This window comes from Rhinoraja longicauda, chromosome 15, assembly GCF_053455715.1.
Source record: "Rhinoraja longicauda isolate Sanriku21f chromosome 15, sRhiLon1.1, whole genome shotgun sequence".
In the NCBI taxonomy this organism is placed as follows: Eukaryota; Metazoa; Chordata; class Chondrichthyes; order Rajiformes; family Arhynchobatidae; genus Rhinoraja; species Rhinoraja longicauda.
The window spans coordinates 36,318,243-36,342,868 of record NC_135967.1 but is presented as its reverse complement, the minus strand read 5'-3'; positions in this window follow the sequence as shown (position 1 = coordinate 36,342,868).

Genomic DNA, 24,626 nt, shown 5'->3' with positions numbered 1-24,626 from the left:
CAGTCAACTCTCTATCATGAATGAACACGATTAGCTTAATTCAGTTTAGGTTAGTTTATTGTCACATGTACCATGGTACGGTGAAAAGCTTTTGTTGCACGCTAACCGGTCAGTGGAAATTTAATACACGATTACAATGAGCCATCCACAGTGTACAGATACATGATAAAGGGAATAACATTTAGTGTAAGATAAGGTCCAGTAAAGTCTGATTAAAGATAGTCCGAGGGCCTCCAATGGGGTAGATAATAACTCAGGACCGCTCTCTTCTTGTTGATAGGATGGATTAGTTCCCAGACGACAGCTGGGAAGAAACTGTCCCTGAATCTGGAGATGTGCGTTTCACACTTCTCTCCAGCTTGCCTAATAGGAGAGGGAAGAAGAGGTGAGACTTGTCCTTGATTGTGCTGGCGGCCTTGCTGAGGCACTCTTGTATCTTACTCCAGAATCCTGGACTGTCTGCCACGGAGTGCATCTGATATCAGCTGCTGGGGAATGGTGTTCCTCTGGATGGATATCCAGAACTGGAGTCGGAATATCAGACTGGATTAAGAGAGAGGGCGAGGAAGTAATTCCTCATTTTTAATGTCAAGAGTCAAGAGTGTTTTATTGTCATATGTCCCAGATACAACAATGAAATTCTTACTTGCAGCAGCACATCAGAATATGTAAACATAGTACACCGTAAAAAAAATAAAAATAATAATAATAATAATAATAATAATAATAATAATAATAATAATAATAATAATAATAATAATAATAATAATAATAATAATAATAATAATAATAATAATACTACTACTACTACTAATAATAATAATAATAATAATAATAATAATAATAATAATAATAATAATAATAATCATCTATTGTAGTTCAGAGCTTATTTGAGGTTGTAGTGTTTGACTGGGAATGTTGAGAATTCTCTAACACAGTGGGATTTGGACAATTTGTCATTGAAGATACATTTAGTGTTGCAATTTTGGACTCATGGGAGAGGCATCAAGGAGGCATCAAGGATGCCAAAGCGTCCTACAAGAGGAAGATTGAGGACCACTTTTCCAACAATGACCCACGGCGGGTATGGCAAGGCATCCAGCACATCACCAACTACAAGACCAGCAACCGCACGACTGCAGACGGCGACGCCTCGCTGGCAGAGGAACTTAACTGTTTCTTTGCTCGTTTCGAGGTGAAAGCTACAGTGGCAGACATAACACCCTCTCCAGCACCTGACAGCAACACCTTCACTGTGCAGGAGTATGATGTTAAGCGCGTGCTCAGAGCAGTGAATCCCAGGAAAGCTGCAGGCCCCGATGGTGTGACGGGCAGAGTGCTGAGGGAATGTGCAGACCAATTATCTGAGGTCTTCACAAAAATCTTCAACCTGTCCCTTTTAAAATCCACCATCCCTCCCTGCCTGAAGTCCGCCATAATCATCCCACTGCCGAAAAAGTCTGTCATCAGCAGTCTTAACGACTACCGTCCGGTAGCACTCACACCGGTCATCACAAAGTGCTTCGAGAGACTGGTCCTGCAGCACATCAAAGCCAGCCTCCCACCCACCTTCGACCCACACCAGTTTGCCTACAGAGCAAATAGGTCTACAGGGGATGCCATCGACACTGCTCTTCACACTGCACTGACCCACCTTGAACACCAGGGGAGCTATGTGAGGATGCTCTTCCTCGACTTCAGCTCTGCCTTTAACACGGTCATCCCGAGCAGACTGGTCACCAAACTTTCCGACCTTGGATTTTCCCAAACCATCTGCCAATGGATCAAGGACTTCCTGACCAACCGCCCCCAGACCGTCAAAATAGGCCCTCACCTCTCCTCCACCATTACACTGAGCACCGGCTCACCACAGGGCTGTGTGTTGAGCCCCATCCTTTACTCCCTCTACACTCACGACTGCGCCCCCACCCATCCCACCAACACCATCATCAAGTTCGCGGATGACACGACTGTGGTTGGACTCATCTCAGAAGGAGATGAGACAGCCTATAGGGATGAAATCCAAAGGCTGGCAGCATGGTGTTCAGTGAACAATCTGGTCCTGAACTCCTCCAAAACAAAGGAACTTATAATTGACTTTAGAAAAACCAGTGGAGATTACGACCCACTCTACATCAATGGGGTCTGTGTGGAAAGGGTACCAGCTTTCAGGTTCCTGGGTACGCACATCGCAGAGGATCTTACCTGGTCTACCAACACCATCACCACAGTAAAGAAGGCACAGCAGAGACTCCACTTCCTGAGGATCCTCAGGAAAACCAACCTGCAGGAGAAGCTCATGTTGTCCTTCTATCGCTGCTCCATCGAGAGTGTGCTGGCATACTGTATAACCACATGGTATGCCAGCTGCTCAGAAAAGGACAGGAAGGCCCTTCAGAGGGTCATCACGACGGCCCAGAAGATCATCGGCTGCTCACTGCCCTCCCTGGAGCACCTGTTCAGCCTACGCTGCCTCAGTAGAGCAGGCAAAATAATAAAAGACCCATCCCACCCCGGCCACCGTCTGTTTGTTCATCTGCCCTCTGGTCGACGTTTCAGGTCGATCAAATCCCGAACAAACAGACTTAAGAACAGTTTTTACCCCAGGGCCATACGAGAACTGAACACTACCCTTGCACTAGGCAACACCGTTAAAAAATCTTGTACTTAATATGATTGTATTTAATTGTATTTATGTATTTATTTGTTTTTGCATTTATTGCATATATGTTTGTACGCACCGTCAGGATTGGCTATTTTTTAATTTCGTTGTACTCGTTGCAATGACAATAAATGATTATTATTATTATTATTATTATTATTATTATTGAGAAGTGGATGTTGAAATAGCTGGGAAGGAGGATCAGACCAATCTTATTGAGTGGTAGAGCTGGCCTGAGGGATCGGTTTCTGCTATTTCTAACATTCTCAATTCAGTTCAGTTTATTGTCACGAGTACTGAGGTACAGTGAAAAGCTTTTGTTGCATGTTATCCAGTCAGCAGAAAGACAATATACGATTGCATTCGAGCCACTTACATTGTACCGATACATGATAAGGGAATAACGTTTAGTGCCAGGTAAAGCCAGTAAAGTCCGATCAAGGATAGTCCGAGGGTCACCAATGAGGTAGATAGTAGTTCAGTACAACTCTCTGGTTGTGGTAGGATGATTCAGTTGCCTGATAACAGCTGGGAAGAAACTGTCCCTGAATTTGGAGGGGTGCGTTTTCACACTTCTATACCTTTTCCCTGATGGGAGTGGGGAGAAGAGGGAGTGGCCAGGGTGCGACTCGTCTTTGATTATGTCGCTGGCCTTGCCGAGGCAGCCTGAGGTATAAATGGAGTCAATAGAAGGGAAGTTGGTTTGTGGGATGGAGCTGCTCCCAAACCAAGTTGTGATGCATCCTTACATTCTCATGGTATCTATACTTTTAATAGGTGCACTTTACCCCTGGTGCATTTTGCAAAGCATAATCTCCAACAATATGACAGAAGATGTACTGATTAATTGAAATATAAAGTCTAGAAACAGGGTCTTCGTCCCATTGAGTCCACACCGACCATTGATAAACCCACTCAAACTAGTTCCATATTACCCCACTTTTGCATCTACTCACTACACACTAGGGACAATTTATTGAGGCCAATTGACCTACAAACCTGTACATCTTTGGTTTGTGGTAGGAAACTGGAGAAACAGGAGAATACTCAAGTGGTCACGTGGTCACAGGGAGAACGTGCAAACTCCACACAGACAACACCCGAGGTCAGGATTGAACCTGTGTCTCTGGCACTGTGAGGCAGCAGCTCTAGCAGTTGTGCCACTGTGCCACCCTATCCATTGTCAGTAAATTATTGCATATAGGTAATTCGTTTTCCGCCAGTGCCCAATTCTTGTTTAAACCGCAGCCCTTTGAGAACCAAGGTAAAATGTGGTGCTATTTAATCAAGGATGCCACCAGCCCTGCTCGCAAGGGAAGTTATTCCTGTATCAGTAGCCGATGTAAAACAGTTGGTGGTCTGGTAATGGGAGAGGGATGGGGAATCCATATTGCAGAGCTCAGTGTTATACTCAAGCAGCGACATCAGTATTACTGGCAGCAAGGATCCAGTTTTACAAGGACCACAGGTCGGGGTCTGTAGTTTTAGGAGCCAACACTGAATCACAGTGCGCACGACTTTTCCAGGTGAAAAGAAATTACTTTGAGGAGGTAGCAGACACTGAGGGAATCCGCAGAATGAAATCATAGCCGCGTGGGCCCAATCATGTTGGAACTGATTGATTCCTTCTGTTTCTGTATGAAAGTCCTTGTATCCGTGCACTGAAATGGGCCCAGTGCGCCCATAATGAGGCTCTGATAGAATCAGCCTTCGCTCCAGCTGCATTTCACTGATGCACAAATATATATTTGCCACGATGTCCCACCTGCAGTTCCCAGAATGTCCGAAAGGTGGCATGGTGAAAGGAGGCCACTTGGTCTGTCGATTCTGTGCTGCTCCACGTAAGCGCAACTCAACGCGTCTGACTCATCCACCCCCTCACCATAAACCTACAAATTCTTTCCTTTCAGATGTTTAGCGAACTTCCTATTGTGTGCTGCAAGTTAATCTGCTTTGACCTCTAACTTTAGCACTTCATTCCAAACCTAACTACCCACTGTGACCTTTTGTTACCTTGCGCATGTCCACTAGTCTCTGTCAATGGGAACTGATTCTTCCTATCTACTCACTGAAGACCCTTCATGATTTTGTATACTTTTAGTATAGTTTAGTTTAGTTCAGAGATACTTCATACTTCTAGCATATCTCCTTGCAAACTCCTCATTTCCAGATAGAACAACCTCAGCATCTCCACAGTAAAGATACCCATGTCGTGAATTATTTAAGTAACCTCTTTTCCATTCTCTCTAGAATAATTGCGTCCTTCCTAAAGTACAGCACACAGAACTTGACACAAATATACTCCAGTGGTTGAACCACTGCTGTGAAAGGTTCTCCCTAGCATCTTTGTGCTTGTATACTCTGTGAGCCAATTTATAAAGTGCGGATTTATCTCAACTTGCGCTGCCATTTTCCACGCACTCTGATAGAAACATAGAAACATAGAAAATAGGTGCAGGAGTAGGCCATTCGGCCCTTCGAGCCTGCACTGCCATTCAATATGATCATGGCTGATCATCCAGCTCAGTAACCTGTACCTGCCTTCTCTCCATACCCCCTGATCCCTTTAGCCACAAGGGCCACATCTAACTCCCTCTTAAATATAGCCAATGAACTGGCCTCAACTACCTTCTGCGGCAGAGAATTCCACAGACTCACCACTCTCTGTGTGAAGAAATGTTTTCTCATCTCAGTCCTAAAAGACTTCCCCCTTATCCTTAAGCTGTGACCCCTGGTTCTGGACTTCCCCAACATCGGGAACAATCTTCCCGCATCTAGCCTCTCCAACCCCTTAAGAATTTTATATGTTTCTATAAGATCCCCCCTCAGTCTTCTAAATTCCAGCGAGTATAAGCCCAGTCTATCCAGTCTTTCTTCATATGAAAGTCCTGCCATCCCAGGGATCAATCTGGTGAACCTTCTCTGTACTCCCTCTAAGGCTGGAATGTCTTTCCTCAGATTAGGAGACCAAAACTGTACACAATACTCCAGGTGCGGTCTCACCAAGGCCCTGTACAACTGCAGCAGAACCTCCCTGCTCCTATACTCAAATCATATCATCATATCATATCATATATTTACAGCCGGAAACAGGCCTTTTCGGCCCACCAAGTCCGTGCCGCCCAGCGATCCCCGTACATTAACACTATCCTACACCCACTAGGGACAATTTTTTACATTTTACCCAGCCAATTAACCTACATACCACTCTTGCTATGAATGCTAACATACCATTCGCTTTCTTCACTGCCTGCTGCACCTGCACGCTTGCTTTCAATGACTGGTGCACCATGACACCCAGGTCACGTTGCATCTCCCCTTTTCCTAATTGGCCACCATTCAGGTAATACTCTGCTTTCCTGTTCTTGCAGTTATCCACATTTCTTCACACAGAGAGTGGTAAGTCTGTGGAATTCTCTGCCACAGAAGGTAGTTGAGGCCAGTTCATTGGCTATATTTAAGAGGGAGTTAGATGTGGCCCTTTTTGCTAAAGGGATCAGGGGGTATGGAGAGAAGGCAGGTACAGACTACTGAGCTGGATGATCAGCCATGATCATATTGAATGGTGGTGCAGGCTCGAAGGGTCGAATGGCCTGCTCCTGCACCTATTTTCTATGTTTCTATTATATTGCATCTGCCATGCATTTGCCCACTCTCCTAATCTATCCAAGTCACTCTGCAGCCTCCTAGCATCCTCCTCGCAGCTAACACTGCCAACCAGCTTCGTGTCATCCGCAAACTTAGAGATGTTGCGTTCAATTCCCTCGTCCAAATCATTAATATATATTGTAAATAACTGGGGTCCCAGCACTGAGCTTTGCGGTACCCCATTAGTCACTGCCTGTCATTCCGAAAAGGACCCGTTTATTCCTACTCTTTGCTTCCTGTCCGCCAACCAATTCTCTATCCACCTCAACACTGAACCCCCAATACCGTGTGCTTTAAGTTTGTACCCCAATCTCCTGTGTGGGACCTTGTCGAAGGCCTTCTGAAAGTCCAGATATAACACATCGACTGGTTCTCCCTTATCCACTCTACTAGTTACATCCTCGAAAAATTCTATAAGATTCGTCAGGCATGATTTGCCTTTCATAAATCCATGCTGACTTTGTCCGATGATTTCTCCACTTTCCAAATGTGATGCTATCACATCTTTAATAACTGACTCTAGCATTTTCCCCACCACCGATGTTAGGCTAACTGGTCTATAATTCCCCGTTTTCTCTCTCCCTCCCTTTTTAAAAAGTTACATTAGCTACCCTCCAATCCTCAGGAACTACTCCAGAATCTGGGGGGTAGTGTGAATTGTGAGGAAGATGCAATATGGCTGCAGGGTGACTTGGACAGGTTGTGTGAGTGGGCGGATACATGGCAGATGCAGTTTAATGTAGATAAGTGTGAGGTTATTCACTTTGGAAGTAAGAATAGAAAGGCAGTTATTATCTGAATGGTGTCAAGTTAGGAAGAGGGGATGTTCAACGAGATCTGGGTGTCCTAGTGCATCAGTCACTGAAAGGAAGCATGCAGGTACAGCAGGCAGTGAAGAAAGCAAATGGAATGTTGGCCTTCATAACAAGAGGAGTTGAGTATAGGAGCAAAGAGGTCCTTCTACAGTTGTACCGGGCCCTGGTGAGACCGCACCTGGAGTACTGTGTGCAGTTTTGGTCTCCAAATTTGAGGAAGGATATTCTTGCTATTGAGGGCGTGCAGCGTAGGTTCACCAGGTTAATTCCCGGAATGGCGGGACTGTCGTATGTTGAAAGGCTGGAGCAATTAGGCTTGTATACACTGGAATTTAGAAGGATGAGGGGGGATCTTATTGAAACATATAAGATAATTAGGGGATTGGACACATTAGAGGCAGGAAACATGTTCCCAATGTTGGGGGAGTCCAGAACAAGAGGCCACAGTTTAAGAATAAGGGGTAGGCCATTTAGAACGGAGATGAGGAAGAACTTTTTCAGTCAGAGAGTGGTGAAGGTGTGGAATTCTCTGCCTCAGAAGGCAGTGGAGGCCAGTTCGTTGGATGCTTTCAAGAGAGAGCTGGATAGAGCTCTTAAGGATAGCGGAGTGAGGGGGTATGGGGAGAAGGCAGGAACGGGGTACTGATTGAGAGTGATCAGCCATGATCGCATTGAATGGTGGTGCTGGCTCGAAGGGCTGAATGGCCTACTCCTACACCTATTGTCTATTGTCTATTGTCTATCTAAAGAGTTTTGAAAAATTATCACTAATGCATCCACTATTTCTGAGGCTACTTCCTTAAGCACTCTGGGATGCAGCCTATCTGGCCCTGGGGATTTATCGGCCTTTAATCCATTTAATTTACCTAACACCACTTCCCGACTAACTTGGATTACCCTCAGTTCCTCCATCTCGTTAGACCCCCGGTCCCCTGCTATTTCCAGCAGATTGTTTATGTCTTCCCTAGTGAAGACAGAACCAAAGTAGTTGTTCAATTGGTCTGCCATCTCCTTGTTCCCTATGATCAATTCACCTGTTTCCGACTTCAAGGGACCTACATTTATCTTAACCAGTCTTTTTCTCTTCACATATCTATAAAAGCTTTTGCAGTCAGTTCTGATCTCTCTGTTCTTGTAGCCTGTTTAGGATTGCGTTCTCTAGTTACATTGTCTCTCTCCATTCTTTTTGCCAAAAGACAGCACTTCACATTTCTCAGCATTACCTTGCATCCGCCACTTATTTTTCCAATCTGTCCACCTCTACATCTAAACTAAACATCTACTCCATGTCCAACACTATCCTCCTCTCAGATCCACTGTACCTCCAGCTTATGTATCATCAACAAACTTGGAAATTGTGCTCTGTGCATTCAAAAATTCCAATCAATAATATGGCAATAAGTCTAACATTAACCCATGGGGAACTCGAATATATACTTCCCTCGGTCCAGAGAGACAGCCTTTCACTATGTTCTGTCTCCTGTTACGCACTCAATATTCTATCCATGCTGTGTAGGAAGGAACTACAGATGCTGGTTTACACCAAAGATAGACACAAAATGCTGGAGTAACTCAGCGGGACAGGCAGCATCTCTGGATAGAAGGAATGGGTGACATTTTTGGTTGAGACCCTTCTTCACACCATCCGAAACATCACCCATTCCTTCTCTCCAGAGATGTTGTCTGTCCCGTTGAGTTACTTCAGCATTTCGTGTCTACCTTCTGATTCTAACCATGCTGCTGAGAAGCTTTTATTTCAAGGCATTCAATCTTGATGACAAGCCTATTACTTGTCACCTTATCAAATGTCCTTTGGAATTCCAGATGTACTACATCAACTGCATTTGCCTGATTCCTTTTTCATCAACAGGTTGGACAGATTTTGCCGGTAACAAAGCTATGCTGGGTTTTCTAGGCAATCTACACTTGTCCATGTGATAACTAACTCTGTCCCTGATTACTGTTTCTAGGAAGGACATAAAGTAACTCAGTCTGAAGAAGGGTCTCGACCCGAAACGTCACCATTCCTTCTCTCCCGAGATGCTGCCTGACCCGCTGAGTTACTCCAGCATTTTGTGTCTACATTCAAGTAACTCAGTGGGTCGGGCAACATCTCTGGAGAACATGGATAGGTGACATTTTGGGTCGGGACCCTTCTTTAGACCTTGCTTCAGAAGAAGTTTCTGACTTGAACGGCACCTATCTATGTCCTCCAGAGGTGCTGCCCGACCCACTGAGTTACTCCAGGACACTTTGTGTCCTTTTGTGTAAGCCAACATCCACAATTCCACATTTCTACTTTATCCTAGCACCAAGGTTAAACGAACTGATCCATTATACTAGATTTATCCATGCAACGACATACGACTTCTAATTATTATTATGTAGGACTGTGACATGGCTCATGGACTATTGTGTACAGTTTTGTTTTGTCACTCTGAGAAGGGGTGTGGTAAAGACTAACTAGAATTATGTAGAAATGAACTGCAGATACTGGTTTATACCAAAGATAGACACAAAGTGCTAGATTAACTCAGCGGGCCAGGCAGAATCTCTGGAGAAAAAAGATGGGTGACGTTTTGGGTCAGGACCTTTCTTCAAACTGAAAGTAGAGGGGGGGAGAACTGGAGGTCAGGAAAGGCCAGAACAAACAGGGCCACAGGTGACCAAAGAAGGGTGGAGCCCATAATGGCCCAAAGTTGGCTGGGGAAGAGGTGATAGCGAAGGAATACAAGGAAGTGAACAGTGGAACTAGCAGGACGGCTAGGGTGGTGGGAGGGAGGAGAGAGGGAATGCAGGGGTTACTTGAAATTAGAGAAATCAATGTTCATACTGCTGGGTTGTAAGCTGCCCAAGGGAAATATGAGGTGCAGTCCCTCCAATTTGCGTGTGGCCTCACTCTGACAGTGGAGGAAGCCCAGGACAGAGATGTTACCTGACACGCCAAGTTCCTCCAACACTTTGTGCTTTGCTCACGATTCCAACATCTGCGGTTTCTTGTGTCTCCAGCTGTTCTGACTGCTCTTCTTTTAGATGAATATTTAGCTTAATATTTCCTTCATTCCTCCGACTCTGAATTCTATGTAGCAGGAACGATCGCAAATAATCAAGAATTTTGGAAAGCTCAGCATGAAAATGCAACAAGTTATTTGTAGTCATTAAAAATCAAAGGAAGGATATATTGGTCTGCAGCTTAAATATTGACCAGGTTACACTATTTCTCAGACTCAACATCCTTCCCACTGAAAGCAGCTTTGTTCTTTACAAAAGATTTTCATTTTCAATTTAAATTTGTTCCATCACATTGATTTATTTGGATTCATCATGAGTGTTTTTTCATGAAAATGGACATTGCCCTGCAAATCTATCACGCAGCAATAACCACCCTCCATCACAGGCCACTAAGTCAGAAAATGAGAAAATTGGAGGCGATTTTAATTATACATACCTTATTTTGATTGTTTCAGGAAAGTACCACAGAAGATAATTTATCCATTTAGTTTTAATGGGCAGATATCTTTCAGCATATTTTAGTTGCCGTCAACATCAATATTCCCCGAATTATGTAATTTATTTGGATTGTGTCACAGAAAACCTACGTGCATTGAAATTGAACGAATTATTTGTAGTATGATCAAAAAAAAAGCTTGAAGTACACTAGGTCAAACCCAACATTGACCACATAAGGGTTTGTTTTCTTTCAACAAACTCAACTTTTGATGTACTGCACTACACTTTTCTAAATTATATGACCCATATATCATTATTAAGTAAGCAAACAAACTTGAGTCTGTTACTGCTGCTCCAGCTTAACAGTGTAGGCAGCTGGAACTTACCTTTTAGATGACATGAAAACAAGGCTTAAAGTTACCATTTATCACACAACACAAAGTAAATCTGAGCTCTTTTTCGAGGGAACATCACAGTGAAGTGAAATTATCATCTCTTGTCATCACGAATGTTATGAGACATTGATTTAGTATCTTTCAATGAAATTTTATATTGTATTTAAATGTCAATCCTGATGCTTAATCTAAAATCAATCAATGCTTTTTATATGCTACAAATGGTACAATCGTAAATATGTACATCCTTCATCCATTTAAGTTATGCAAATTTCAGATCTCCTGTTTTTAATGCTTCCTTTAATTAAGTGAGTAACTGTTTGGTTAACACACAGAAATCAGCCCAGTATCTTCCATGAAACAGAACTCTGCTTCCCCCACCCCCATTACTCATAATAATGATTTTTGCAGTTGTTCCTCTTGGGAGATTTATAACCCTTAAACTGCCAACAGACCTGGCATTGAATACCAGGTGAGTGAAAAGCGATTTGAGAATTAATGGCCTCATTCTCTGCTTGCTTTCCGAGGAGCTTATTTCTTGCATATGGGCCTGATACAATAAGCTGCAGTGACATGTCTGCTTTATAGAGTCCTAGTTACACAGCATGGAAACAGGCCCTTCAGCCCAACCTATCCATGCTGACCATGAGCTAATAATATTTGCCTGTGTATGCCTCCTATCCCTCGAAACCTTTCAGGAACTCAGGACAATGGAGAGCCTACAGTTGGACGACAAGATGAAGACTGAGGCCTGAAGTTAGGTCGAGGCTCTAGAGGCTGGAGGGAGAGTTTGAGTTATCTGGGCGGACCAGATGTGAAGTCAGAGTGGTAATCAGGTGGAGAGGGGATGGAGTTTTGGGACTCCATTGAGAGAGGTGATCATTAGGTTGAACTAGATGATCCAAGGTAGGTAATGGCTGGAGGCTTGCAACAGCCTGGAGCTTGCCTGAAATGGGCACCGCTCACAGGAACTAGAGCGTGGACTGGACTTTGAAAATGGCGTCAAAACATGGTGCCTCTTGCATGCGGGATCAGCGGACTATTTCTGTACACTTGCTAATCGGGGATGTGCCTTGGCATGGCAATACCCTACTGCACTGTTTGTAAGAAAATAATTTCACTGTGCGTTTGCACTTTGTACATGTGACAATAATAACATAGAAACATAAAAAATAGGTACAGGAGGAGGCCATTCGGCCCTTCGTGCCAGCACCACCATTCATTGTGATCATGGCTGATCATCCACAATCAGTAACCTGTGCCCAACCTCTCCTCATATCCCTTGATTCTGCTAGCCCTTGGAGCTCTATCTAACTCTCTCTTAAATTAATCCAGTGATTTGACCTCCACTGCCCTCTGTCACAGAGAATTCCACAAATTCACAACTCTCTGGGTGAAAAAGTTCCTTCTCACAGTTTTAAATGGCCTCCCCTTTATTCTAAGACTGGTTCTGGACTCGCCCAACATTGGGAACATTTTTCCTACATCTAGCTTGTCCAGTCCTTTTATAATTTTATTTGTTTCTATAAAATCCCCTCTCATCCTTCTAAACTCTAGTGAATACAGGCCTCGTCTTTTCAATCTTTCCTCATATGACAGTCCCGCCATCCCAGGGATCAATCTCAATCAATAACACCACTGAACCATCAAACCTTTGCAGAAGGACACTGTTTATGATGGAGGCACAAAGTCTGAGTAACAGTGATCGTCGGTACAGTTGGGTGGCACGGTGGCGCAGCAGTAGAGTTGCTGCCTTATAGCGCTAAAGACCGGGTTTGATCCTGACTACAGGTGCTGTCTCTATGGAGTAGGTACTTTCTCCCCGTGACCTGTGTGGGTTTTCTCTGGGTGCTCCTGTTTCCTCCCACACTCCAAAGACGCACAAGTTTGTAGGTTAATTGGCTTGTTAAAACTGTAAATTGTCCCTTGTGTGTGTAGGATAGTGTTAGTGTACGGGGCTCACTGGTCGGCATGGATACGGTGAGCTGAAGGGCCTGTTTCCCCTCTGTATCTCTAAACTAAACTAAACTCAACTAAATGTTGCGGGGATAGAGGCCATTATCTGTTTGAACTGCAGACGGTCTTGATAACATTGAAGAATCTGCATCTGTTGTAGTTATCGATGAGTTGCTGTGCTCCTTTCACTTATCATCTGCTCTTTAGATCATGTGTTTCTGTTGGGCTGCAGTGTTCATCCTCTGGTACAAGTGTCCCTTTTCCATTGAGGTGTGGTGGAGTTTCCATCCCAGGATTAGTCAGTATTAGCATTAGTTTAGTTAGTTTAGTTTAGTTTAGAGATACAGTACGGAAACAGGCCCTTCGGCCCACTGAGTCTGCCCAATGATCCCCGCACAGCAGCACAAACCTACACACTAGGAAAAGTTTACCATTTTTACCGAAGCCAATTAACCAATAGACCTGTAAGTCTTTGGTATGTGGGAGGAAACTGGAGCACCCGGAAAAAGCCCACGCGATCGCAGGGAGAACATACAACCTCTGTATAGACAGCACCTGTAATCAGGCTTGAACCCGGGTCTCTGGCACCGTAAGGCAGCAACTCTACCGCTGCACCACCCTGGTTTTCCCGATCCTCCATTAAACTAACTGGTGCTTTCTGGTAGTGAAGTTATGAATTTCTTTGCAGGGGGCCTAATTACAGTGTACTTCGAGGAAGTGTAGTCGTTGTGAAGACATTGCAGCTGTTGTTAGTTTGGTGTCGTCAGTTCATATTTGAGCTCTTTGCAAGCACCCCCCCCCCCCCCGGCCTACCGGAGGATGAGTCCGGTGACCCCACGTTGGCCTTGACAACCACCGCAGAACACCCCTCCCCCTCCTCTCCCCCCCCCTCCTCCCCCCCCTCTCCCCCCCTCCTCCCCCCCCCTCCTCCCCCCCCCCTCTCCCCCTCTCTCCCCCCCCTCTCCCCCCCTCTCCCCCCCCTCTCCCCCCCTCCCCCCCCTCCCCCCCCCCCCCCCCCCCCCCCCCCACCGAACTCGAATGAAAGCAAATTATCCTCAAACTGCAGGGAATAATTCAGGAAAAGAAACTAAAACTGCACATAACTCTGCTGATGCTGTCACCAAAGACTGGTACAGTCTCAGCAATACTTCTTGACTCTGTAATTCCAATTCTATTTCAGGGGGAAAAAAAACAACAAACCATTTGTCTTCATAATTGCTTCAAATTAACTTCCTATCCTTCATGTTCAAGGGAAGGCAAATTCTTCTGAATAATCTTTTAATTGCTTTTCACCATTATTTCCATTCTTCTTACCAAAGTAATTAATGTGACATTTTCACCCATTATTTTCCATGTACCACCTGGCTATCCATTCATTTAATTTGTCAGTATCACTTTGCAGCTCATTTACATTCTTCCCAGTGCTTGCTGCATCAGATCAGACCTCAACTGTACGAATCAGGTAAAAAAATAAAACGCACTGATTTTATTTCCAAATTTGACAGTCGTTAGGAGGAGAATGATCTGAGAAGGTGATGAATTCAGCAGCCCAGTGCATTAGATGCATGGTGCATTATTTCTACGTGATGTGCATTATTGCGACAGACATTATCTTGGTAACCTAGTGCTGATAACTCAGTCCAGTGAGAGTATAATTGAGAATTCATTGCGTTCAGAGCGGCATTCAACTCTGAGATTGCAATCATACACCAGCACTATTACATACACCAGCACTATTACATACACATGCAGGCTGCACTAAAATAACCTACCATTTCATTCTGCCATAAGAAACCTCTATTTAAATAGAGAACTTTCATTATCCCAATGAATGCTGGACAAATGTACATTCATTGCAACACCTGTTATCAGACTCTTGAATGGACCTCATAAACATAAACAGCACCTCATATTTCGCCTGGGAAGCTTGCAGCCCAGGGGTATGAACATTGAGTTCTCCAACTTCAGATAGTTCCTCTGTCCCTCCGTTCCCCTCCCCCTTCCCAGATCTCCCTCTATCTTCCTGTCTCCACCTATATCCTTCCTTTGTCCCGCCCCCCCCTGACATCAGTCTGAAGAAGGGTCTCGACCCGAAACATCACCCATTCCTTCTCTCCTGAGATGCTGCCTGACCTGCTGAGTTACTCCAGCATTTTGTGAATAAATACCTTCGATTTGTACCAGCATCTGCAGTTATTTTCTCATAAACTGAGGGTGTCATCCCAATTTCCCATTCTAATTCATGGTGGCCCTTGCATTTTTTAAAATCTGCACATTTTCTGTAGCTGTAACGCTATATTCTGTACTCCGTGTACTCCCTCTCTCGCACTTTCTGTTGTACTCGAGTATGGTTTGATTTAGAACGAAGAGAGACACAAAATGCTGCAGTAACTCAGCGGGTCAGGCAGCATCTCTGGAGAGAAGGACTAGGTAACGTTTCAGGGTGAGACAGTCGGAAACTTTATCCCAGCTTGGAAATATCAAATATTTAGAAGAATAGCTTTAAGGCGAGAGGGGCGATGTGTAGAGAAGATGAGTGGGGCAAGTATTTTACACAGAGGGTGGTGGGCATCTGGAACGCACTGCCAGAGGTGGTGGTGGAGGCAGATACAATAGTGGCATTTAGAAGACTTACGCATAGACACATTAATATGTAGGGAATGGAGAGATATAGATTATATGCAGGAAGATAAGAATTGGTCTTGGCATCATGTTTGGCACAGACATTGTGGGCTGAAAGGCCTGTTCCTGTGCTGTACTATTCTATGTTCAATGTGCTAAAACTTCCTCAGTATTGCACTGTGTCTCAGCTGAGACTGAAGTGTCATTAAAGCAGGAGTTTGATCTGCAAGAGTTACTAAAGCTAGGAAGCAAGGAGCTTGATAGGACCTGTGGGTTGAAGGATCACTTAAGGTCTATGAAATCATGCTGGTTCTGCTGTTCAGTGCAGATATAATCTTGTGTTGCAGGTTCAGGACGGCACCTCATTGTTGTTTTCATATGGGCTTCTTAACCCATCATGGAAGCATTTGTTTAATGTAATGGTACAATGGTAGATATGCCAGGCCATGACGTTAGATATGTCTGGACTAACTGCATGGATCATCCAGGTCCATGATACATGAAAATCCATCAGCATTTGAAAGAAACTTGCAGCTCCTCTAAAGATGCTAAAACTAGAATTCCCATTTGTCTTGCTTTGAGCACCTCCTCTGTCACTTGAGTGGTCATTCCAGATATTGAATATATGGGACATCAGCACCATCTGCTCAGTTCATCAATACAAACAGATTAGTATTGGATAGTTACAAATTAGAAATGGCAACGATGCTGGCAAGTGCAATTTGAGATTCTGCTTAGATTCTGAACGACTATTATTGAAATGGTAAATGATATAGAGTCTTTGCTATGTCTTTGCAACTGGCACGATGGCCTATGTACACAACTGAGTAAATTTACCGAAGGTTGGTGATTGTAAACAGTCGCTTCGGCTAAGGTAAATTTACCGAAGGTTGGTGATTGTAAACAGTCGCTTCGGCTAAGATTAATGAATATTCTGACAATGTCTCAGCTTATAAGTACACAAAATTCAAAAGATGTTTGTTAACCTTCTATATTTGAGAACTGGTCAAATGTTCTTAATTAATATAAAGCTAATCTTCTCTATGAATGGTTATTTCTACCTCCTTGTAGTTTTCTATTGCTTTGTGGTATTATAAGGTATACATTCGTAGGCAGCATACACTGAACAGATGAAGCAGGGATTCATGTGTGATGAACTCTGTGATTCATACCTGTTGGCTTTAGCGGAACTGAGTTTTGGCAGCAGAGTATACTGCGTTCTCACAGCTACATTGAACATCTAGTGCTTTCGCCCAAGGATGAGTATTTGATTGCTCCATTATGATGGAAATGCCAAGATCAATAAAGAACTGTGCAATTCACTTATGCTTTTGCTTTTAAGAAATATTTGCTTTGAATATGAGTTTGCCAGTATTGTTTTTGGCAGTGGTTCAGGTGTTAATTTTCTATATAATGCTCAGGTGAACCAATAGATGGGCATCTGGTTGCTGCACAAGTAAGCTTACTCATAAGATAGACATAGAATGCTGGAGTAACTCTTTGGGTCAGGCAGCATCTCTGGAGAAAATGGATAGGTGACATTTCGGTTTGACCATTATCTCCAGAGATGCTGCCTGATCCATTGAGTAACTTCAGCATTTTATGTCTACCTTTAGTATAAACCAGCATAGAGCGTCATAAAGTCGTACAATGTGGAAACAGGCCCTTCGGCCCAACTTGCCCACACCGACAATGATATCCCATCTATACTAGTCCCACTTGATTGCATTTGGCCCATATTCCCCTAATCCTATCCTGTCCATGTGAAGCATATGCAGTTCCTTTTAATTACATTATGTTCATTCATAGTTGGAGTTTGGATGATCTAATGCTTCAAAGGTCTAAGGAACCAATTGCTCATCCCAATTAACATTTCGTCCAACAGTGTCCAGTTTCCCCAACTATATTCCATGGGGTAGGTTTTGGACTTGATCCAACTTGACAACCCCTGTAATGGCGACTATAGCTGGCTACCAATTTTCCCCGATGGAATGCCAGCTTTCATTTTTACTGACCCACTCACAGACTCAGGGTGATTCGACTTATGTTCAGCTGTTTCATAAGTTCATAAGTTCATTAGTTATAGGAGCAGAATTAGGTCATTCAGCCCATTCAGTTATGGGTGATCTATCTTTCCCTCTCAACCCCATTCTCCTGCCCTCTCCCCATAACCCCTTAACCCCTGACACCTGTACTAATCAAGAATCTATCTATCTCTGCCTTAAAAATATCCCTTGACTTGGTCTCCACAGCCTTCTGTGGCAATGAATTCCACAGATTCACCACCCTCTGACTAAAGAAATCCCTCCTCATCTCCTTTCCGCAGGTACGTCCTTTTACTCTGAGGCTGTGACCTCTGGTCCTGGATTCTCCAACTAGTGGAAACATCCTCTCCACATCCACTCTATCCAAGCCTCACATGCCCAATGGTTGAGCGAGAGAGAGTAATCAGCAACAAACGTTTAATGAATCACCTCACCCTAATCTATTATTTATTCCATGCAATGGAGTCAGCAAACTTTTCCACTCCGTGCAGATGTGACACCGAGCAGGCAAAGTTGCCAACTTCTGTTTGAAACGTTAAATCACAACATTTATCATCTGTCAAATATTGTTAGAAACAGATTTTGTTAACCTGTCTACTTGTTTGACATGAAACAACTTGCAATATAATTTACTTCTGCACATATTACTGGTATTGAAACCAGGTTGTGCTGTATTAAAAATAAAGGAGCATCTACACATGTATCTCTCCTCCCAGATACAAGTGGCTGGCATGGTGGTGCAGCAGTTATTGTTGATGCCTCACTGCTCCAGCAACTAGGGTTGAATCCTGACCTCGGGTGCTAAGCTAATAAAATGAGCTGCCACAGGAAATGGTGATTAGGAATTCCACCATTTGCAGCCCCTTGTCCTCCACTTTTCACCTCCAATCTTGGTTACTATCTCCACCCTTCTCTCCTCTACGTGACTCATTTGTCAATCCCTCCTTACCGAAATCCACTTATCACTTACCTGCTCTTGCCCACCCCTTTCTCCTCATCTTTTTCTATCGGCCATCTCCCCTTTACTCTATTGAAGAAGAGTCCTGACTCTAAATGTCATCTGTCCATTTTCTTGACCTGAAGAAGGGCCTCGACCCGAAACATCACCCATTCCTTCTCTCCAGAGATGCTGCCTGTCCCTCTGAGTTACTCCAGCTTTTTGTGTCTGTCCCTGACCTGACCTGATGAGTTCTTTCAGCAGTATTTTTTTTCTCAAGCCTCCAACTCTGCAGTCCCTTGTGACTATATTTCTCATGTTTCTGCCTCTAAGAGTCCAGCATGCATTTTGCTCCTGTCCTTTTACATAGCTGTGGTAGCTTTTGAAATATATCTTTTTATATTTCTTCACAACTCCATGCAAAATGTTAAACAAAGCTCCTAATGCAATCTGGGTGAACAGATGAAGAGATTATTTCAAAACTGAAATGCCTTTCTACTTCTCTGCAATATCTTCATTATTATTAATGAGCCATATTGTTAACTTAATTATTTTTCTAAAGCTTGATTATTCAGAGTAAATCACTATGTGAGAGAGAGAGAGAGAGAGAGAGAGAGAGAGAGAGAGAGAGAGAGAGAGAGAGAGAGAGAGAGAGAGAGGGGGAGAGAGAGAGAGAGAGAGAGAGAGAGAGAGAGAGAGAGAGAGAGAGAGGGAGGAGAGAGAGAGAGAGAGAGAGAGAGAGAGAGAGAGAGAGAGAGAGAGAGAGAGAGAGACTAAGAGAGAGAGAGAGAGAGAGAGAGAGAGAGAGAGAGAGAGAGAGAGAGAGAGAGAGACACTAAGGGAGATGTTAAAGGTCCAAATTGCAGATCAAAGGCACTGTTGAAACCCAGTCGGTTGTGAAGCAACGTATCTAAAATTGTTGAATATAATATTATTTTAAAGATGTAAGTTGGAATGTTGTTCCTCAATCTTGCATTGGGGTTTGTTGGAACAGTGTGGGAGAGGATGAAATTAAGGATACAGGCTACTGGAAGCTACAGGGTCACCTTTGGACTGAACATAAGTTTATAAGTCAAAGGAGTAGGAGTAGGCCATTTGGCCCATCGAGTCTACTTCACCATTCAATCACGGCAGATATATTTTTCCCTTTCAACCCCATTCTCCTGCCTTCTCCCCATAACCCTTGACAGCCTTACCAATCAAGTATCTGTCAATCTCCACCTTAAGAATAATCCATTGACTTGGCCACCACAGCCATCTGTGGCAATGAATTCCGCAGATTCACCACACTCTGACTAAAGAAATTCCTCTTCGTCTCCTTTCTAACGGTACGTCCTTTTATTCTGAGGTTACGCCCTCAGATTCTGGGCTCTCCCACTAGTGGAAACATCCTCTCCACATCCACTCTATCCTGGCCTCTCACTATTTGGTCAGTTTCAATGAAGTCCTCACTCATCTGCAGCTGTTATTTGCAGGTGTTCTGCAAAGTGATCACCCAATCTAGATTTGGCTTCTCAATTAACGAGATGGCTCCATAAACAGTGGGCATCTAGGATAACCCTGGCCTCACCCTGTCTGAGGCATTCCTGCCCATCCATCTCCCATCCTCTCTGCAACAAAATGAATTTGTTTCCCAATGCAGATGAAGTGTCTTTGAGTTCAAAGATAACTGTTTCTCTTTCCACTGATACTGCCTAGCCTGCTGGAAACATTCACGTCTTTATTTCAGATTTTAAGCCTTTGCAGCTTTGTTATGTTTAGAAGTGTAGATTGCTTGGATTCAGCTTATTTTTGGTTAGATACAGCGAACAAGTTCTACAGTTTGGGGAGAGTAAGATTGGTGATGGAGTCCAAAAATTAGTCAGGACATTCAGACGCGGTTTGAGCCATCAGTATTATTAAAGTTGATTTTCCTGTAACTGAACATTGTCTGTTGTAATTACAATCAATGCACTTGAAAATTAGCCAGAAACAACCTTGTATTTTCCATTAGTTTTGACATCTTGGGGCTTTGAACACCGGAGAAACAGTGTTAGGTCACATGGAACCCTCATACCAAAATAAAATAACTTCTCATTAATGGCTGGCTTAGCTGTTGTTGCACAAATGTATTACTACATTCAAATGAAATGCCTGTAGCGACCATAGAGAGTGGTCCTAGTCGTCGAACCCTCAGATTGGCCAGCAAGGTCACGTGTGGGCGCAACCGTAGGGATTGGTCCAGAGAGCGACATCGCTGATTGGACAGCGTTGTCATGTGCGCTTTTGGCGCCCGAAAAGAGTTAGTTGGGAGACGTCTTCGAAGAAGACAGTGAGTTTTAATGGTTGTCCGTTATCTTGTTAAAGAAACTTTGTAATCGAATATTGCTGTCGCAATAAACTTCTTCAACAAAGAACAAGTTTCCGGACTCGCCATATTGGTGACCCCGACGTGATCTGGGCGATCACCGACCATGAGCGAACACGACGCCCCGTTGTTGACTGCTGCGCCTGGCACACCGGAGCTAAGCGCAGTCAGCGTTCACCTTCCGTCGTTTTGGACACATCAACCGCAATCTTGGTTTGTCCACACCGAAGCCCAGTTTCATTTAAGAAACATATCGACAGATGCGACGAAATACTACTACCTCGTCAGTGCTCTGTCGCCGGAGACGACCACACGCGTGATGCGGTTCATCGTCAACCCTCCTGCGGAAGACAAGTACGAGGCCATGAAGGCACTGTTACTACGAACCTTCGGATTCCATAGGCATGACCGAGCTAAAAAACTTCTGCACCTACCGGATCTCGGAGATCGGCTGCCGTCCGTTCTCATGGCCGAGATGATGATGCTAGCCGGTGAACATACGGATTGCCTCATGTTCGAGCAGGCATTCCGAGAGAAGCTTCCCGAAGATGTCAGACTTATGCTCACGGATTGTTCTTTTAAGGGCCCCGAGGCATATGCAGAAAAAGCTGATGCGCTCATGGCGTCCAAATCGAAAGGAAGCGGTTCGATCAACAAGGTCTCGACATCAGTGACCACGCCACAGCGACATCAAGATGGCGCCGCGTCTCCCGCCAGTCCTCCAAAAGCCCGCCAAAAGGATCCGCACAAGCGCGGCTGGTGCTACTACCATCTACGATGGGGTGGAGAATCCCGCAACTGCCGCTCACCTTGTACTTTTGCGGGAAATGCCTCGGCCGATCGTACATAGGGGCAGTTGCGATTGGCCAGAACCGACGCCTCTACGTCCGAGACCGATTCACGGACACAGAATTTTTGGTGGACACGGGAGCCATTGTCAGTATAGTGCCGCCGACAGACCTTGAGACCAGATCGGGTAAGACAGGTCCTACCCTTATCGCGGTTAATGGCAGCCCCATCCGCACGTTCGGTACGCGGAAGATGTCCCTTGTGTTAGGCCTCCGCACGTACGAATGGCCATTCATTATAGCAGACGTCAGACAAGCGATCCTAGGCGCAGATTTTCTCTGGGCCTTTTCACTGGTCCCCGATGTCCGCGGTAACGACCTCCGACCCTCCGCCAGCGAGGAGCCCGTCGCTCCGACAATCGCCTCCCCGCCCAGCCCTACTGTCCAGGCCGTCGTCGCGGCCCCTGACTCGTATGCTGAGGTCCTGGCGGAGTTTCCAGAGCTGCTCATCCAGCGTTTTGACACCCCTTCGGCCAAGCATGGCGTGGTCCGCCACATTCGCACCGAGGGCCCTCCCGTTTTCGCTCGGGCCCGGAGGCTACCGCCCGACAAACTGGTGGTGGCGCGGGCGGAACTTAGGAAGATGGAGGAAATGGGCATTGTCCGTCAGTCTGACAGCCCTTGGGCCTCGCCGTTGCGTATGGTCTCCAAGGCATCTGGGGGGTGGAGACCATGTGGCGATTATTGGCGTCTCAATGCTGTCACTACGGCTGATCGCTACCCCATACCGCACCTGCAGGACTTCTCGTCTGGGCTGGAAGGTGCGGTGGTGTTTTCCAAGATCGACTTGGTACGAGGATACCACCAGATTCCTGTGCGGCCGAAGGACATACAGAAAACTGCCACGATCACTCCGTTCGGGTTGTTCGAATGGTTGCGCATGCCTTTCGGTTTAAAGAACGCGGCACAGGCTTTCCAGCGACTGATGGACCGTGTGGGTCGGGGTTTACCCTTTGTGTTTATTTATTTAGACGACATCCTGGTCGCCAGCCCCTCAGTGCAGGAACACCAGGTCCACTTGCAGATTGTGTTCCAGCGGCTTCAAGACCACGGGCTAATTATCCAACCCTCCAAGTGTCAATTCGGCCTCCGTTCTCTCGATTTTTTAGGGCACAGAATCACCGCTGCCGGCGCCACCCCTTTGCCCGAGAAGGTGGAGGCTATCCGGGCATTTCCCAGGCCCACCACAGTGAAAGGGCTGCAGGAGTTCGTAGGTATGGTTAACTTCTACCATAGGTTCGTCCCGGCAGCTGCGCGGGTCATGCACCCGCTTTTCCAGTGCCTTGCGGGTAAACCTGTAGAGTTGATATGGTCCCCGGCCGCGGAGTTGGCTTTTGCAGCAGCTAAGGCAGCTTTGGCAGACGCCACCATGTTGGTCCACCCGAGCCCCTCCGCCCCCACGGCCCTGACGGTTGATGCGTCTGACGTGGCGGTGGGTGGGGTTTTGGAGCAGCAGGTCAGTGGCCTTTGGCAGCCTTTGGCGTTTTTCAGCCGGCAACTGAGTTCGGCTGCGCTGAAGTATAGCGCATTTGACCGAGAGCTTCTGGCTCTCTATTTAGCTGTTCGTCATTTCAGGTATTTCCTTGAAGGCCGCCCATTTGTGGCCTTTACGGACCACAAACCATTAACTTTTGCATTTTCCAAATTGTCCGACCCATGGTCGGCCCGCCAGCAGCGGCACCTGACTGCCATCTCCGAATTTACCACCGATGTCCGTCATATCGCGGGTAAGCTTAATGCCGTTGCTGACGCCCTGTCTCGGCCTGCTTTTTCCCCCGTTTCGGCGGTGGACTGCGAGGTGGATCCCCAGGAGCTTGCGGAAGCACAACTTCTGGCGGATACCGCCTCGGCATACCAGTCCACCACTTCGGGGTTGAAGTTGGCTCAGGTAGCCTGCGGGTCGGAAGGCATAAAAGTCTGGTGTGATGTTTCCCTTCCCCGTCCCAGGCCGGTAGTGCCGCCCACCCTTCAGCGCCGGGTTTTCGATGCCATTCACGGGCTGGCGCACCCGTCCATCCGCTCCACCTCTGCTTTAGTAGCCGCTCGGTTTGTCTGGCATGGCCTGCATAAACAGATAGCTGTTTGGGCCCGTTCCTGCGTTCCCTGCCAGACCGCTAAAGTCCAGCGCCATGTCCAGCCCCCCGTACAGGAGTTCGAGGTCCCAGCGGTCCGTTTTTTCCACATTCACGTGGATTTAGTCGGGCCCTTGCCTTCCTCCCGGGGCTACACCCATCTCCTCACGGTGGTGGATAGGTTCACCCGGTGGCCAGAGGCTTTCCCATTGTCCGATACCTCTGCTGCCTCTTGTGCCAGGACTTTGGCCCTCCATTGGGTAGCACGTTTCGGGGTTCCGGCGGTTATTACCACCGACAGTGGGCCGCAGTTCACTTCGTCCCTCTGGGCCATGCTAGCAGAGCTGTACGGTTCCCGGTTACAACACACTACAACATACCACCCCCAGGCAAATGGGCTTGTGGAGAGGTTCCACCGTCAACTCAAGGCGTCCCTCAGTGCGAGGCTAGAAGGCCCGGACTGGGTGGACCAACTCCCCTGGGTCCTTCTGGGCATTCGGACTGCTCCTAAGCAGGATCTCGGTGCTTCGTCCGCGGAGCTAGTATATGGCTCGCCACTTAGAGTGCTCGGGGATTTGCTTCCGGACCCCTCCGGCCAGCTGCCTCCAGTCCCATCAGTCTTAGCATCGCTCCGGGCACGTGTGGGTTCCCTGGCCCCAGTTCCGACTTCACGTCATGGGTGTCCCATGGTACACGAACCGCCTGCCCTGAAGGACTGTGAGTTTGTATTTTTGCGCAAGGATGCCCATCGTGCCCCGTTGCAGAGGGTCTATGAAGGGCCGTTCCGGGTTTTGCGTAAGGGGACGGTCACCTTCACCTTAGACGTGGG